The sequence below is a fragment of the Lepidochelys olivacea genome (assembly GCF_965140295.1).
Source record: "Lepidochelys olivacea isolate rLepOli2 genome assembly, chromosome: 11".
In the NCBI taxonomy this organism is placed as follows: Eukaryota; Metazoa; Chordata; order Testudines; family Cheloniidae; genus Lepidochelys; species Lepidochelys olivacea.
The window spans coordinates 37,076,270-37,094,188 of record NC_140421.1 but is presented as its reverse complement, the minus strand read 5'-3'; the positions used below and the strand labels follow the sequence as shown (position 1 = coordinate 37,094,188).

General features: G+C 43.0%; 1 protein-coding gene across 1 annotated transcript in view; it reads left to right on the top strand.

Moving 5' to 3' along the window:
* LOC311528423 (sodium channel protein type 1 subunit alpha-like) overlaps positions 1–17,919 on the top strand; it is a gene marked incomplete at its 5' end in the record, with an annotated part of 180,082 nt that overhangs the window by 40,579 nt on the left and 121,584 nt on the right. The window lies entirely within an intron of this gene.

Below are 17,919 nucleotides of genomic sequence, written 5' to 3'. Positions count from 1 at the left end.
ATCTGCTCCTCATACTTTTGACTCCTGGAGTCATATAATGCTGCCTACTCCCATTCCACAGCCTCAGCAACAAAAGTTACTCTTTTCTCACTGTTTACACTGTGGCAGTATGGGTCACTTGGCCAGTTTCCCTGCCTGCCTGGCTAGAACTGCTATGTCCTGGGCTCGTGGGAAGGATGGACACACTTGACATTAGTGTGCTACGGTACACCTTGTTCAGAATGATGGGAGGCCTAAAGTGCATACTGTGAATGTAGAGCCACATGAGAGCACCTTTACCTGATGTTTCCTTTAGTATAGTCTTCTCACGGAGCAAAGCACTGGAGCTTGTATCCTGTATCATGGAAATTAATGCTACACCACTGAAGTGCATGATGGATATGGGTGTTGAAGTTAGCATTCTTCCCCCAGGGTTAGTTCACAATCTTTATCTGACTACAGCGGTTATTTAAAAAAAAAAAAAAAAAAGCTTGGAATTTTTAGGCCTGGCAGACAGTTGGTGAAGCTGTATGCTCTGTGCTCTACAAAGGCGCTGCGTTGGCTGCAAAGTTTGCATTGTTAAAGGTGCAGCTGTGAATGCTGTTCCACTGTTGTCCTCTGATCTATGCTTGCAGATTGGTATTACACATGAACTGGCACAGGACACCCGAGGTGCGATTATGTTGGCTAGAATAGAAGGGGATACCCAAAGTATTGTTCAGAGATGCCATGATTTATTTAATAGTGATGATGTTCTAATCACAGGATATGAATATTCTGCAGTTGACTTCAAACGTGAAGCCTTTTGCACCCCCTACATGTCATGTACCGTCTGCACTTGTGGACAAGATCCAAGCAGAATTTGAATGTGGCCAAGGGCAGTTTTACAAAAGATCCTGTAGAGTTTCTAAGGCACTATCTGTTGGCCACTGGTGTGAAACCAATGCCTGAACAGCTACAAGCTGCTGCTTCACTACCATTACCCGCTGATCATAACAGTTTATGTTAATTCATTGTCCTAGCTTGACCCCACTCTTAGTGATGTTAAACTGTGCAAGTCGATATGTGCTGTACAAGTGGGTTGGATAGGCCCAGTTCTTAGAATTTATAGACTATAGATGAAGTTTTATTATTTGAGTGAAGATATGTTGCTACTTGACATGTCTGACATGTAGAGGAGTCCAGGTGATCATCCCAACAGTGTTGTGATAAGCAGTCCTCGATGTGGCTTATGAAGGATGTTTGGGAGTTACAAAGATGAGGGGCTGCATTCAGACATTGAGCATCATGTGAAGGCATGCTGAGCCTGCACAATGCATAGAACTACTGCTCTTCTGGCTACTTTGAAACCAGTAGTCATAGACAGACCATGGCAGAGAAATGCAGTGCATATTACTGGCCCCTTGATTTCACTGCATGGCTCCACCCTGTTGACTGTTCTAGACTACTCACTTTACCACTCTGCACTCATAATTTCACAAGGACCTTATTTCTTGCATAAACACTTCACTTCATTCACTACGTTGGACTACTAGAGAGCCTGTTTCAGATAATGGGACAACTTTTGTAATAAGAGAGTTTGAGGGTTTACAGACAAGTATTGGTATCGTATGTTATAAATCTGCTGCATACCATACCCAAGTGTGTAACTCATATATAGGAGGAAGGTCAAGATACACCCTTCCCTACTGCACTAAGTCATGCTTTATATGATATTTAGAGTACATCTCATAGAAGTACTGGAGAAACCCCATTCTATCAGCTCTTCAGCCGACCTATGAGGACCAAATAGGCTATGCTGATGGAAAAGGTTCATCCCCTTCGCTGTCCTCGAGGCTGACTGATGTAACTAGGAAATATGCGTGTTTCAACAAGTGTATCCATGCAAGGCTCCATGAGTTTGACCCTGGACCAGCAATGTATGTTAGATGAGCATCTGGAAGCATTTTTGATACTCATGGCATGATCTAGAGTGTGGCAACTTCATGTACCACGGGGAGAACATGTTGTTTACCAGTGAGATATACTGCCTACTGAAAGGGGAACAGATAGGGAAGAGAACACTCTTTCTGCATATAATGATGTCATGTGGCCAACTGGGGAAGGTGTGCCAAAGCAACAGCATCTACCCCTTGAGCTGTATCAGGTTTAAGTATAACATATAGCCCCAGGATCACCTGGTGCCTCCAGCCAGGTACTGCTGAACTTTTCGGGAGAAGAGAAGGAACTTGTGATGGCTAGTGTGTATGACACCTCCATGATCCCTGTTACTGTTTTGTTTCCTGGTTCTGCTCCCTGAACTCAGTGTTCCTGTTTCTTTGCAGGAGAGGAAAAAGGCTGTGTGTGTGCACAAACTCTGTGTGTGTGGGGGGGGGGTGCAGCTACCCAGGGATTGCTTCTACATACCTCCTATTCACACTATTACGTTTTGTTCAGACTTTTGCTGACCTAACCAGTTCATGGTTGTTACATGTTTTGACTGACAATCTACCTGCATGTCTTGCTTCTTTGTGTGTGTGTGTGTGTGTGTTTGTTTTGAATTTGATATTCTGGGGTGCATCAGAGTATGATGACATCCAAGGGGAGAATTCAACCCATGGAGAAGTTAGCTCATGTAAGGTACTAAAGCTTACTTAAATACCTCTAAAACTTTTATTTGGGAATACATAAACTATCAAGTATACTTTTATACAATTGCACTAAGGACATAGATTCCTACTGAAGTCACATTTATGCTTTTCATGTGAACTGGTCTCCCGTTCTGGTAGCTAAGAACCATAGATGTATACTACATAATAGGATGCACGATTAAATTCATTGTGAGAAGTATAATGGTGGTTTAATGCCAGCAGTACATTCACCCAAGGCTGCAATGTGTATCTGGAAGAAAAGGTCAAAATGTTTTTAACAAAGTTAACAAAAAAAATGTTTTTGGCCTTTTTTTCTAAATTGAAAATGCTAATGAAAATTTTCTTGTTTTTGAAGTTTGTAGCACTTATTTTTTTTTAAAAATTTCAGATATTCGAGTTTTTGGTTTTGTTTCCCCTTTCCTTTCCTTCTTTCCTTTTTCCCCTTTTTCATATTTCCCTTATTTTTTCCAGTCATTTTGAAAAATCAATATTGATTTTAAATTAATGAAAAAATAGAAAAGAGGAAGAAAAAGAAAGAAAAAATCCAGTAGAAAAAAATGATAAATGCTGGGGGGAAATCACAAATTCCCCAACATGTATTTGTTTTGAATGCTGCAAGACTAAAACATCTTCAAAATGTATCATGAAATTGTTTTTCCATTTTTTGACCCACTGTAGTATCTGGGCAGGGTTTTATGTAGCAGTGGTGTGACATTGGATGTCTACTGTTGGGGATTCTGAGGGGCAGATAAAGTATACCATACTCATTTTCTTTGAGATGATTTTAATGTTTCTACTCGAAAAACAGTGTAAATAGTTAAAACAATATATAGTGGAGCAGATGCAGTCTAATTATCAAACTAGAAAGAAATGTTTACTCTTCAAATTATTATAAACTATTTTCAATGTATTATCAATTATTTAGAAAAAAACATACTCCGTATATTAAGAAATAAACAAAATACCATTACTAATAGAAAAAGGGTGGGACCAACCTTTTGGAGGACTTACACCTAAGTCTTTTGGTGTTCAGCACATACAGAACCTTAAGACATCAAGGAAGGGGGAAGAATACTTTGGGTGTGGAGTTTCCTGCACTGAGTAAGAGAGTAGGAAAGAGTGGGCCATTGAGAAGAATTAGATAAGGGTTATCTGGAGCAAAACTGTGGTTACTGAAGGTAAGTAGTAAAGGAATGGTGTAAGTGGGGTAGACAGGATTGGGCTCAGAAGGGAAGTTTAGGACTTGTGTTGAGATAGTGGAACTGACATAGGGAGCAGGTAGGGGCTGCCCACATTCGGGAGGGACAATGGCCACCACCATATGACACCAGCTGTTTTAAATATCCAATATTCAGAACAGATTTCAACACAATTACGAATGTCTTGAAAAATACTTAATAAATGTGTCTGTGTACCCTGAATAGAATATTTGTCTAACCATTGATCCTGTTGGCCAAATCCTGATATCAGAGCACCCTCCATGTAACTGGACTGTGTACTGAGGATTTACACAAGAAGCCAGGGTGGATAAAGGTACTACACAGACTGAAAAGCTGATTTGTGGCTGCAGTATACCCCCTGTCAGAAGACTCTCTCTATTCTGAGATTTTCTGGTACATCTGTGTAGGCACTGACTCATTGCACCCCCTCCTACAATAGTCTGCATCTCACCCCAGTAAAACTCCACCATCACTGTAGGCTGGCACATTTCATTCTCTCAATACTGCCTCCTCTCCCCGCCCATATAATTTAGCCCAGTACAGTATTTCATGATCTAACCTCTCTGCGCACAAAGAATTTAATTCTTCCCACTCTCCCACTCCCAATTAATTATCATGCTCTTCCTCAGCATTTAGTTCTGTATCATCCACACACCCATGTTATTTTATTCTCTTTAACCCTCTCGCCCTTGCTACGTGATTCTGTACCCCACACACTCACCGTTTTATTCTCTGTGAATCCCCGCCCCTGGCTCCTTAACCATTGCCCCCTTTACTTACACACACACACACACACTCTCTCACTCTCTCTCTCTCTGTCTCTCTCTCTCCACTAGCTTTTCATCCACTTACCTCCATGCCTTTAGAAGTTTCCCCCACCCTTTGTAGCCTGCACAGCTGGAGATTCCTGGTGGCTTTCCCCTATTAGAGCAGAACCTGGCTCTTCAGGGCACCACTGGCAGCCTCTTCTCCTCTCCTCCTTCCCAGGCCAGGGGGGAGGGGCACTGCCATAAGAGTCATTTTGCCTCCTTCCCAGGCCGGGGAGGGGAGGCAGTGCTGGAGCCCAAGGAAGAGCTGCAAACAAGGCATTACTGAGGAACCATACTACCACTTGGCATGTTCAGCAGCTCTGATCACCTGCGCTTCCCCAAGAGGTGGGAGAATGGGGACACACAGATAGGAGAGTTAGCAAACAGCCTCCCCTGGGAAGCTGTTAAGAATTAGTTGGTCTGGAGATGGCAGCAACCTCAGTGCCCCAGGGAAGCAAATGGAGAGAAAAGAGGCACATATATGCCATATATAATATAGATAAAGGGGAGAAAGGGTTTGAAATTCTCTGATTGAGTTTGGGGAGTCTGAATAGCGGGCAAAATTGAAAGTATCCCCCAACTCTTTCACCCTCTCCAACTTGCTGCAGGCTCCCCATCCAGCAGGAACAACAGCCGCAGGCTGCTCCAAGCTCTCCCACCCCCACCGGCCACTTCCCACCCCATTTCAATCCCCTAGGTTCCCTCCAGTAAACGCCCCCCCTTCCAACCAATAACCCCCTTAATTCCCTTGGTTACTGCTGTTTTTTTTCCAAGTGCCTCCTTCCTCTTCTGAAAGGTGTGGTTAATAAGCTCATGCTGTCCCCCACACGTGCACCCTCTACTAAGGTAAACCCTATGAAGGAAATCAGTCACTTTTCACTGTTGAGAAACATAAGTCATGGAGCTGTACAAAACCTAGCAGCTTTGTCTGTTGGAAATTTTCATTTTTTAAAAAAGTAATGTTGGCTGTGTCCCTTTAAGGCTGCTGGCAATACACTTCTGATGCTGGATGCTAGCACTTCTCACTGACTAGCTGGATAGCAAGAGTTACTACAGCAGATTCTTTCCTAGGTGTCTGGCTGGTGGGTCTTGACCACATGCTCAGGGTCTATCTGATCCCCATGTTTGGGGTCAGGAAGGAATTTTCCCCTGGGTGAGATATGCAAAGTCCTGGGTAGGGTGGGGGGTGGCCTTCCTCTGCAGCATGGGACACAGGTCACTTGAAAGTTTAAATTAGTGTAAATGGTGGATTCTCTGTAACTTGAAGTCTTTTAATTATGATGTGATGACTTCAGTAACTCAGCCAGAGGTTAGGGGTCTATTATAGGAGTGGGTGGGCGAGGTTCTATGGCCTGCAATGTGCAGGAGGTCAGACTAGATGATCATGATGGTCTCTTCTGACCTTAATGTCTATGAGTCTAAGAGCTAGGTGAGTAGCTGTGGGGTTAACTGACCCAGTTAGGTCACTATTTAGAAATTTTCAGAAGCACAGAAGCTCCTCTGGATGTAATAGTCCTGTCATTTTTAATATTGTTCTGGAGTATGGCCACAGTAGTGATCTAACAAAGTAAGTTCTTGTCTTAAATTAAATTTACATTAAATTAGAAGGTATAATTGATTCTTGAAAAACATGAGCATTATATAATTTATAATTTACTCTGAGTATTTTTCTTTCATTTTACTTGGTTTTAAGAAGATTGCTGTTAGGTTTGCCTGGGTAAATGAGGGAGGGGGGGAAACAGTTTACAGCCAGTAGTATAAATTCCCAATAGGAGGACATCCCTGCTTTTATAAAATGAAATAAAGCAGTACTTCTCTGAACAGCTCTCAAGCACAGCTTCTCTCCATTACTGTCACTTGCTGCAAAAGGAGTACTGCAGAAAAACAGTGCATTGTGGAACTCCTTCAGTCTAACAGCAGTCCAGCAATTCTGCCCTATTAAGTGTAATTGCTAGAGTGGAGCCATACTGCAAACACCTTGTGGTTTATCCCCCAATGTATTCTCTCTGCTTTCTATGGAACCTATTTGTTACTGTCACTTTAGGCCTGATTCTGCACTCGCAGCTTGTAAATTAGGAATAACTCTGTTGCCATCAGTGGATTTAAACCAGTGTAATGGAAAGCAGAATTAGGTCATTTATTTTTAATCGTAAGCAAAGCACATAATCTACGTTTTGGTGGAGATAATATATTTTATAGTAACTCATTTATTATAAAAATATGTTTCATGTATTCCTAAGAGCTATGAACAAAAAGCAGCATCCTGATTTTTGTTGTTGTCTGAACAAAGAGGCAGAGGACCTGGAGTCTAAGTTTTAGTATAAACACAGAAGTGACTTTGACAGTAATCCCTGACTTGGAATACCTCTGTAGCTTTATGGAGGCAATAAGAGAATCAACAGAAATTACTAGGAAAAAACTCCTGATATTGTACTGAGGGTGCATTACAGATGACCATGGTGAGATACGCATCCTCTGCTCAGAAGAGGCCCAGAACACGGTAGTATCTGCACAAAACATACTTTGTCCCCAGAGGGTTGTGATTCTTAGTAATGATTGATTACAGGTTGGTTTCTCATTCTCTCAACATTGGATTGGTTTGCAAGGCTGATACATTTATATTTTCTTCCTGAATGGGGGAGGATAATGGAGACCAAGGGCAGACTGTAGAAGGCTCCCCCACTGCCAGGGGTTCCTATTCTTTTTTTTCCTACTGTCACTCCACATTCAGCCATTTGTAACTGGCTCTCCTCAGGTGCACACTGGAGTCCTTTGTATTGGTTTCCACGGTATTTAAGAAGATTCACTCCGGAAATTAGCACTGTGGTTTATAGGATGTAATGGTATCCAAGGGTGACTGATTGCAAATGACTGAACAAATTTAATTCAGTAGAAGAGCACAGATTCGCCTCACCCCCACCCCCTGATCTGTCTCCCATGAGGACTGGACCTCACAAACTGGAAACTTTGATCTTCCTTGCAGAATATTTTTAATTTGATCATTTTTTTTCTAATGGATGCTATGAGTTCCTCTCCCCTCTTCAACAGAGCAGAAAAACCCTGTTAGTGTCCTTCCTGGAGTTTAACTTTATTGCTAATTCAAAAACAATACCCTATGTGAATGTCAGATTATGCTTCTTTTTGAGCTTGGCTATTCCTAGTGTTTCTCTCAAGAACCTCCTCTGTCCTCAGCAATAAATACCCAGTAGAGAGTCGTTGGCCCATAGAAGCTTGTACTACAACATCTCTGAAAACTTTTGCAGGTAAAGCAAACTGATTCATGTATTTTGTGGAATCATAGCTCGGAGTTAGGAGACTTAGGCCTGGTCTACACTGGCGGGGATCGAGCTAAGTTACGCAACTTCAGCTATGTGAATAATGTAGCTGAAGTTGACGTACTTAGATCTACTTACCGCGATACCGACTTACTTAGATCTACTTCACTGCGGTAGGTCGACTGCTGACATAAGAACATAAGAATGGCCATACTGGGTCGGACCAAAGGTCCATCCAGCCCACTATCCTGTCTAACGACAGTGGCCAATGCCAGGTGCCCCAGAGGGAGTGAACCTAACAGGTAATGATCAAGTGATCTCTCTCTTGCCATCCATCTCCACCCTCTGACAAACAGAGGCTAGGGACACCATTCCTTGCCCATCCTGGCTAATAGCCATTAATGGACTTAACCTCCATGAATGTATCCAGTTCTCTCTTAAACCCTGTTATAGTCCTAGCCTTCACAACCTCCTCAGGCAAGGAGTTCCACAGGTTGACTGTGCACTGAGTGAAGAACTTCCTTTTATTTGTTTTAAACCTGCTACCTATTAATTTCATTTGGTGACCAATAGTTCTTATATTATGGGAACAAGTAAATAACTTTTTGTTATTCACTTTCTCCACACCACTCATGATTTTATATACCTCTATCATATCCCCCCTTAGTCTCCTCTTGTGGGGGATGCTCCCCCCTTGACTCTGCCTATGTTTCTTGCACCGGTGAAGTACCGGAGTCGACGGGAGAGTGCTCAGCAGATGATTTATCGCATCTTCACTAGACGCGATAAATCGACCCCCGCTGGATCGATCACTCCGGAGGTAAGGGTAAACATGCGTTTAGGTGCTATTTCCTGTTCTGTCACTTAATTGATCATGAATGTCATCAAATCACCTCTCTGTCCCTCAGTTTACTGATTTGTAAAAATGGACATGATAGTGCTTATAGGGCAGTGGTTCTCAAACTTTTGTATTGGTGACCCCTTTCACACAGTAAGCCTCTGAGTGTGATCCCCCTTATACATTAAAAACACTTTTTAAATATTTGACACTATTATAAATGATGGAGGTGAAGCAGGGTTTGGGGGTGGAGGCTGACATAACTCCCCACATAATAACCTCACAACATCCTGAGGGGTCAGGATACCCAGTTTGAGAATCCCTGTTATAGGGTGACCAGATGTCCCAATTTTATAGGGACTGTCCCAATATTTGGGGCTTTGTCTTATATAGGTGCCTGTTACCCTCAGCCCCCGTCCCAATTTTTCACATTTACTATCTGGTCACCCTAAGTGCTAACCTACTTTTGTGTGAAGCCTTGTAAATTCTACTGATGAAAAGATCTTTAAATATTCAAAATAGTAATACTGCTGTGCATTTACTGGGATGGCTTTTCAACATACAAGGATATATGAATTTTAACAGATCTGATTTGTTTGTTTTTGCCAAGAGCAAAAAAATAATGTGTGTCACAGGGCAAGGGCGAAGTGAAGGGCAAAGTTTGAATTCTGCTTACTGCAACAGATTTCTGTTGCCTGAATCTCCCCCTAGTGATCAGCTTCAGACTGTTGGAGAGGACAAGGGCAGGGGAGGGACTGTGTGCAGGCATTTAGGAAAAGCTTTTTGAAATTCAAAGAGAAGATTCACCATGCAGTGGAAGTAATGCAGTTTCATTTTGTGTTCTCTTGTTTAACTTCAGTGTTGATTTTTTAAAAATATTTTATATTTCCTTTGATTCAGTATCGTTTTTTGTTCTTTATCTTTGGGGATAGAGAATTCATTTCTGACCTCCCAAAACATGGCAAATTGCTAGGCTATATAACATAAAGAAGAGTTCAGCAAGTATTAAATTTGCCAGGGTCAGTGCAAGGGAAGAAATGTATTGAAGTATTCGTGTAAAATTCCTACAGCACTCCTCTTTTCAGTTTCTCTTAAAGAGAGATGCATATACAGGGAACCACAGATGCACCACATAACACAGAGCGCTAGTAGCAAAGTCTAGGTCTGGTCCCTGGGTCCCTGAGCCTCAAACCCAGATACTGTGGTTATACCATAGAAGTATAAAAAGAGATGGCAGCAGGATTTAAGTATTAAGCCACCATCACTTCCAATATCTAAACATGGTTGGCAACCAAAATAAGCAGCGTCATTTCCTCTCTCCTCTCGCCCCCTCTCCCCCCAAGCTGTGCCTGATATGCCTGTGCCAATAGAAGAGTAACATCCACAAGAATACCCTTAGGGGGTCATCCCCAGATCCAGTGCTGGGATTTGAGATGGAGTCATGAGAAAAACAGATTGTTTAAAATACACTGTACCACTACAGCTCAGGCATTAGAAGTGCAGTGTGAGACCAGAGAGAAACAGAGCAAGTAATTGCACAATTTTTGTTGCTGCACCTAGTGACTAATTCTGACAGTCTCTGTCAGATCACTTGCATCTTGTATCTCAAGTATTTTTATTCCTATCTTCCGGCAGTTATACTAATTTAGATGGAATATACGGGCCAAAGGTGTTAACGTAACCCAGTCACTGTTCAGCATTAAGCAGTGGCAAAAAAGATTTGGGGTTTGGTATACAGAGACCTCAATCCGGTGAGTACCATGGAGTTACACGTAATTAAACATCTTTTTGACCTTTTGTTAAAGATATAGAAAAGAAGGAAAAACAATTGAAGGATTTGAAATATAAAATATGGTAGCAACATTCTTTGATTCTTTCTCCACTAGCTAGAAATTGCTTTTAGAATAAAACCCCCTTGTTTGATAGCTGCTTAGATGGTATCAAAGATGGTAATAACTGCCCTTTTGGGGGAAAAGAGAAGTTACTTGGCATTAGCTGGAACTGTTGTTGTTGTTAAAGTCTGATCTCATTTCCTAGAAGAAAAAAGAAGACACACGCAAAATTGGAGAAAGAATAGCAAAGAGAAAATGCAGCTTCTGTCTCTGGTGTTGACTCTTGCTTGAAACCTTTCTGATGGAGAAACACAGACATAATGCACGGTCTTAGCCACTCCAGGACCTGGAGTACCAGCATTGGGGTGTTTAGGGCACTGCTTTTTGTTGCCTCTGCCTGGTCACAGATTTACAGCGGTGGTGCAAAATTTACAGGCTTGGCCAGCTAAGCCAGATTCTTATTAGACAGAAGGAAAAAGGAGAAGGATAGGAAAGAGACATACGGGGTAATGAGACCATTCAGGTTCACCTAGGATTAGTTAGCTCATTGAGTTACTGGGAGGCAGTTAATTCGGCAGGGAAGCACTGGACAAGATAAAAGGAGGCTCTTGGGGAGAGGAACAGTTCCCAGAATATAGAAAGAGAAAACTCCTATAAACAAAGCTTCCAGGAATCTGGTGAGGGGGCTAGGGTTGCCAGGCCTCCGGTTTTCGACCGGAACCGTCCGGTCGAAATGGGACCTTGGTGGCTCTGGTCAGTACCGCTGACTGGGCCATTAAAAGTCCGGTTGGCGGTGCATTGGGGCTAAGGTAGGCTCCCTGCCTGCCCTGGCTCTGCGTGGCTCCCAGAAGCAATTGGCATGTCCCTATGGCCCCTAGGCGCAGAGCCGATCAGGGAAGTTCCACGCGCTGCCCCCACCCCAAGTGCCAGCTCTGCAATTCCCATTGGTGGGGAATCACGGCCAGTAAGAGCTGTGGGGGTGGTGCTTGCAGGGCCGGGCAGCGCACACTGCACAGAGCCATCTGGCCGCCCCTGCGGCTAGGAGCCAGATATGCCGGCTGCTTTCAGGAGCCACAGGTAGCCAGGGCAGGCAGGGAGCCTGCCTTAGCCCCGTTGCACCATGGACCGGGAGCCACCTGAGGTAAGCACCGCCTGGCTGGAGCCAACACCCACTCCTGCACCTCAACCACCTGTCCCAGCTTGGAGCCACTTCCTGCACCCCAAACCCCTCATTCCCTTATCCACCCTGGAGCCCACACCCCCTCCAGCACCCGCACTCCAAACCCGTTGGTTCCAGCCCAGAGCCCCCTCCTACACTCCAATCCACTCATCCCCGGCCCCATCCCAGAGCCCACACCCCCAGCCAGAGTCCTCATCCCCTCCCACACCCCAACCTCCTGCCCCAGCCTACTGAAAGTGAGTGAGGGTGGGGGAGAGGGAGGGAGGGAGGGAGGGGAAATGGAGTGAGAAGGGGCAGGGCAGGGTCTGGGTCTGGGGCAAGGGTGTTTGACTTTGTGCAATTAGAAAGTTGGCAATCCTAGAGGGGGCTCACTAGCAAAGGAACCCAAGGAAGAATGTTCCTGGGTGGAAGAGTTTTAGAAAGGAAGAGACCAGGAATGTAAGTCTCAGGGAAACCTGACTCCTATGAAAGACTTCATCAGGCAACTGCAGAAGCTCTGGAAAAAGAGAGAAATTGTGTGCTGTCCTGAGAAAGGGTCGTTGTGGTTTGGCATCCATAGGGACCTTGACCCAAGAGGCATGATCCTCCCCCAGCTAGTGACAAGAGGTCCCTGACTCAAGGGGAGGGTTCTGGGTCATGAAGGCCTCACCATTAAGCAATCTTGGACATAACGGGGGTTTGACAGACTCAGGTTGACTCAGCCTCTGTCCAGTCCTGCTAGAAATGCTGAGGGGAAGGCCTATTCATATGATGTTCTGCCTTTGGGGTTGAAAAATTAGACCCCTGAAGGGGCTCTGATCAATATTCAAGCCTCATTGGACTTATTAAATGTCTGGGAAACTGAAGCAGGGATCCAATGGTAGTGCTGACCAGGCTGCCAGGGGTGCTCTAGGGTTGAGAGCCCCCATTACACAGCCACTCCTTTATCTTGCCTGGGATTGATGTCAGGCTTACAGGCCTATAATTACCTGGGTCATACTATTTACCTTTTTTATAAGCTTGCACAAATGGTAATATTCCTTTAAACAGTCTGTGATCACTGTATCAGTGCACACTGTTCAGAGTAACAGCCGTGTTCGTCTGTATTCGCAAAAAGAAAAGGAGTACTTGTGGCACCTTAGAGACTAACCAATTTATTTGAGCATAAGCTTTCGTGAGCTACAGCTCACTTCATCGGATGCATACCGTGGAAACTGCAGCAGACTTTATATACACATTATATACACATTATATACAATATTGTTTCATATTCTCTGTGTGTATATAAAGTCTGCTGCAGTTTCCACGGTATGCATCCGATGAAGTGAGCTGTAGCTCACGAAAGCTCATGCTCAAATAAATTGGTTAGTCTCTAAGGTGCCACAAGTACTCCTTTTCTTAGTGCACACTGTGTTCTCTGTTCCAAAAGCCAGCCAGAGACAAGAATATATTATATACCTATATATTATATAGGCTTTTCTTGTTATCTATGTTTAAGTGTAATGTGCTCCCTTCATGGTAGTCCTGCAGTGGGTGGGTTTCATTTCTGAGAGGGAGAAGAGAACCCCCTGGGAAGCAGAGAGCTTTAGGAGCACTTCTGTTACATCTCTTTCTTGATGGTAAGCACTACTGGTAATGTTAGTGGAGGTCTTTTCCGTTGATAGAATACTGGCTGCTAAATGATGGCTTTCACTCTGCCTGAATGTTTGATTGTACTTGTTTTCACAGGGCTGAACTAGTCACAAACTTTGAGATCTAAAAGATATATTGGTAGGGACCTTAGGGATAGTTTATCTTCTTTTGGACCACTAAGCTGGGATCGGGGTTGGCAGTAACATTCAGGTATAATAGGTGGTCACTTAAAGCAGCAAAACACTAAATAGGTGTTTGCATGGGTGAGTGGGAGATAATGTAATAGTTGGGCATTTACTCATTGCCCTTCAGTAATCAAACTCCATAGGGTTGTCTTTGTTTGCAATAGTCTGTTAGGATAAGGTTGATCCTACAAAGACAATTTCCTGCATTTGTGGGGCATATGTATTGGTGCATCTTAGACCTTTTCATCTTCATCTGTTTGTGCATCACTCCTCTTTTCACCAGAGAGTATTATTTTCATTTTACTGGTACTTAAGAATAAATTCATGAACTACAATAAAGAAAATTAAAAAAAAACCTTTTCTCTTCCACACAGCTGACAAGATCTTCTCAAACTGATGTAAATGGAAAAGGTTTCTCTTGTCATTTCTGAAGAGAGAAGTGTTATATTGTGTTAGTGTTTTGAGGCCAGGGCTTTACACACTTGAGTAATCCATCTTTCGTTCATTTTTAAGTTTTAATGAAAACTACTTCCAGGAGCAGATGTAGCCTTCCAGTTCAATAGACGCACATATTAAACTGCTGAGGGGGCAAGGACTAACGACAGTAGCACCCTCTGTCCCAGCACCACAACCCTAATCCCAGCCCAGTGTGGATGGGAGGGGAGGACAGGGCCTAGGAAGTGAGCCTGCCTTGAGAGTGAGCCTGCCCCACGCTCACTCCACAGCGGCAGCTGCTGCCCCACGGGGCTGGGCCTGGCTCCCTACTCCGAGAGTTGCAACTTGGCACATGGGATTGCAGAGCCACTCGGGTTTGTCCCAACCATGACAGAGAAGCAGCTGGGCCTGCACCACATCTCAATGCCCAAAGCGTAAAGCCAGGACCAGTGCCTAGGACAGGATCCAACACTGCAGGATGAATGAGGGGCAAGCTTGCTTTCCAGATCCCATCTCCTTTCCCTTCTCCCCCTCATGTCAGGGCTTCCCTTCCTCTCCACAGTGGGCTGGGAGAAGTGCTTTGCACCCTTGGTTTCACAATTACTGTGGCAGAAACTGAACCCATGCCAAACCTGCCCCCGTGCACCTCTAAATGATTAGAAACATGGAGCTGTGTAAGAAAAGGGACTGTATCCTATTTTTGTATAGAGATTATGAAAGTATTTAACTTTGATAAATTTTCCTGTGGAATCTTTTGTTTAGCACAATCCACGTATTTACATCTAGATAATAGCAGTGGTATAGTTGGTCATCTACATCTTAGCACAATGTTAAAATGTATTACTAAGAGTATAATGAATGTGAAGAATAATCTGGGATTAATTATAGAGAAATAATGAGACATAACTTTCTGAATGGAAAATTATAGGCAAAAATGCAGATATGTTTTTGGAGATACAGTATTGTTTTTCAACTGTTTGTAAACACAGTCGCTGAATAGGGTGGCTAAGCAACAGATTGAAAGTACCTAGATTTCATGCACCTACGTTTTCAAGTCCTGTAGGTTTGGTTCACCCTCTATCCTTCCGAAGGAATTTGACTTCCATCCAGTTCACTGAACAGAAAGGTGAAAGTGACAGAGGACACCTAATGAACTCTGCATGAACAGAGAGTATCCATTAACTCTTTTTATAGGATATGGGATTTTCCCACTGTTACTGGCCAAAGTCTTCCTCCTTCCTGTCTACAATTTGTGTGGCTTCCTGTGCACCAGCTGTCTGTATAGAAAGGACGTTTCAAAGGGGCTCCTCTGGGCGCTTTGCCGGAGCTTGAACACCAGTTTGCGGCTGTTGGAAAACACAGGAAATTTTCTAAACACAGTGTGGGGAGTGCTTTGAAAATGTGCTCTTTTATATATAAAAAAGTGTAGCTTATTGTAAATATATAGTGCACATTTTAACCCTTCAAGGCCTTCTCCCCCATCTCAGTGGGTGTATGTATGAATGATTAGACCGGCAGGTGAAAAACAACCCCTGAGGTCCTGAGAGGAAGGGAAAAGGAATGGCAGGTTCAGCAGCTAGAGAGCCTTCTCCCCATCACCCCTCAGGAGATTATCCCTGGCTGAGTGGGGGCAGGGAAGAAGGAGAGATTTCTCCACCTTCCTCTGCTACCCATTGGCTATGGGGAGAAGGGAGAGTTTGATTCTCATGCATCCCCACCCAATACCTACCCAGCTGTATGGGAAGCCCTTAGACTACCTAGCAGCCATTGTACTGCCCCATCCTCTCTACCTTGTAATGGAGGTATAATTTGAATTAGTTTCTAAGATTCTGTGGATCTGATTGATTGCTAGTTTTGGGGGAAGAAGGAGTTTCTTCCTCAGAAAAGGATTGACGAGGTGTTTGGTGGGATTTTCTGCCTCTCATACAAAATCCTGGAGGCCCAGTTTAAGGTTAATGAGTAAGAATAGTGTTTAAAAGTTGTGATTTTCTAATTTCATTGCAGTTTTTGGGTGAGAGGCTCAAAGGGACCATTTTCCAGAGGTAAACGTGACTGAGAGATGCAAAAAATGTCAGGCATGGACCCTCTTAGCCTTGCGGAAAAAGGGAAGGCCTTAAGTCTTCACAGACTAAGGTACCCTTCATGTGTACCCTCAGTCTCCTCCTGGGGGCAGAGTGAGAAGGTGGGGTAAATCATTGGGGTTATGCTGAAGAGGCCACCCCTAAATATTGGCTATTTGGTGTGAGATTATTTAACACATCCCTTGACTCAAATAAATATCTGGTATTTTGTGGGGGTTTCGTTCCATCCATTAAAGTTCATAGTTAATAAAGTTTCAGTTTTCCACTTTGAAATCCATCCCTCTGTCTGTGTTTCATTCTCATGCATGTAGGGATCAAATATGTTTTAAAAAATTGTCTCAGAAATGAAGGAAAACAAATGCAAATTGTGCAGCTATGGAATCTCCTCATCACTCTACTTCCCTTCTCCCACCTTCACCGCTGAACAGAAACACTACTGTACATACTAGTGTGTTTTAAAGTGTTTGTACTTATACTGCCTTTAATTCTGTGGGCCATCTGCTTAAGATTACATGCATATATCTGTTACTGGTTTCCATTTCCACTATATGCTTTTCTTTCTTCCTCTATTCTCTCATCTCTTAATTCTCTTTCAATTTCTATTTCTTTTTATTCATTTTTTTCTTGATAGAGGTTTCCACTCCTTCTGTATTTCTCTACCCTTCCTGCTCCTCCGACCCCTGACTTCTATCCTCCACTTCTCCTGTCTGCTTTTCTTTTGGCATTTTTTCATTGCTTTTATCTCTATTCCTATTTTAGTACTACTTTCTTCCAGATGTGCAACTTTTTCATTTAATTTTCCCTCCTTCATTTTCTCTTCTAATTCATTAATTTTCCTCTCTCCTGTGCCCCCTAATTTCTTCCTGCCAATATTTCTTCCTCCCTTTCTGTTTTTCTGCTTCTTTCTGCAATTCATGCTTCTTTTTCAGTCTCCTTTCTCAGCTCTGCTGATCTCTCCCCTCCTATCATCTCTTGCTTTCTCACATCTCTGCCATTCCTCATCTCTTGCTTCTTTCAAAATGTATTAGATCTGGCACTGATCCTCCAACCTTCCTCAAAGGCTGCCTCGTCATTTCACAGAGCCCTGCCAGCCAATGGGTGGAGACTGCAGACATCTCTTTACATTCTGATAGGACAGATGTGCTCTACTGCTTGCCCAAACACACATTTAAACAACGTACCTACTAAAATCAGAAAATTATTCAGCAGCATAAAATATGCAGGAGCTGCAGTTTTATTGTGCGCTCATTTTTTGAGCCCATGCTTATTTTTAAGCTGCATACTATGTTTGTTAAAAATACTTTAATTCTTCACTTGTAAACATCTTTACTGAAGAAAATGCTAGTATACAGAACAATTGTTTAAATGAAAGAGAAATATGAAGAAAGATTGTTTTTGTTAACTGTAAAGAGAGTAAGTGCTGTATAAGTAATCTTAGGAACCATATATTTTGGTAATGCAGAGCTCTTATCTGCAATACATGGAGCCAATTTTTATTCGTTTAGGTCCTGATTCTGCATCTCTTTCTTCCATTGACTTCAATAAGTCTGCTTGTGAATATGCAAGTGAGTAATTACTTCTCAGTATGAGTAAGAGTTGCTGAATTGGGCTTTCTATAATTAACAATATGTTCCCTGAAGATTCTGCAGTGGGACCACTCTCTTTTTCATAATTAATAAAATATCAGTTGCAATAAAAGACTGTATCGGCAAGCCCTCCGATAAAATACTCTGGGTAAAAATTGATTAAACAGCTTCTAGAACTGAGAAATGATTTCATCTTATATATAGTTGGTTTATCAAGAACCAAATAGGTGCCTTTGAAAACGATCAAATTTCTATTTT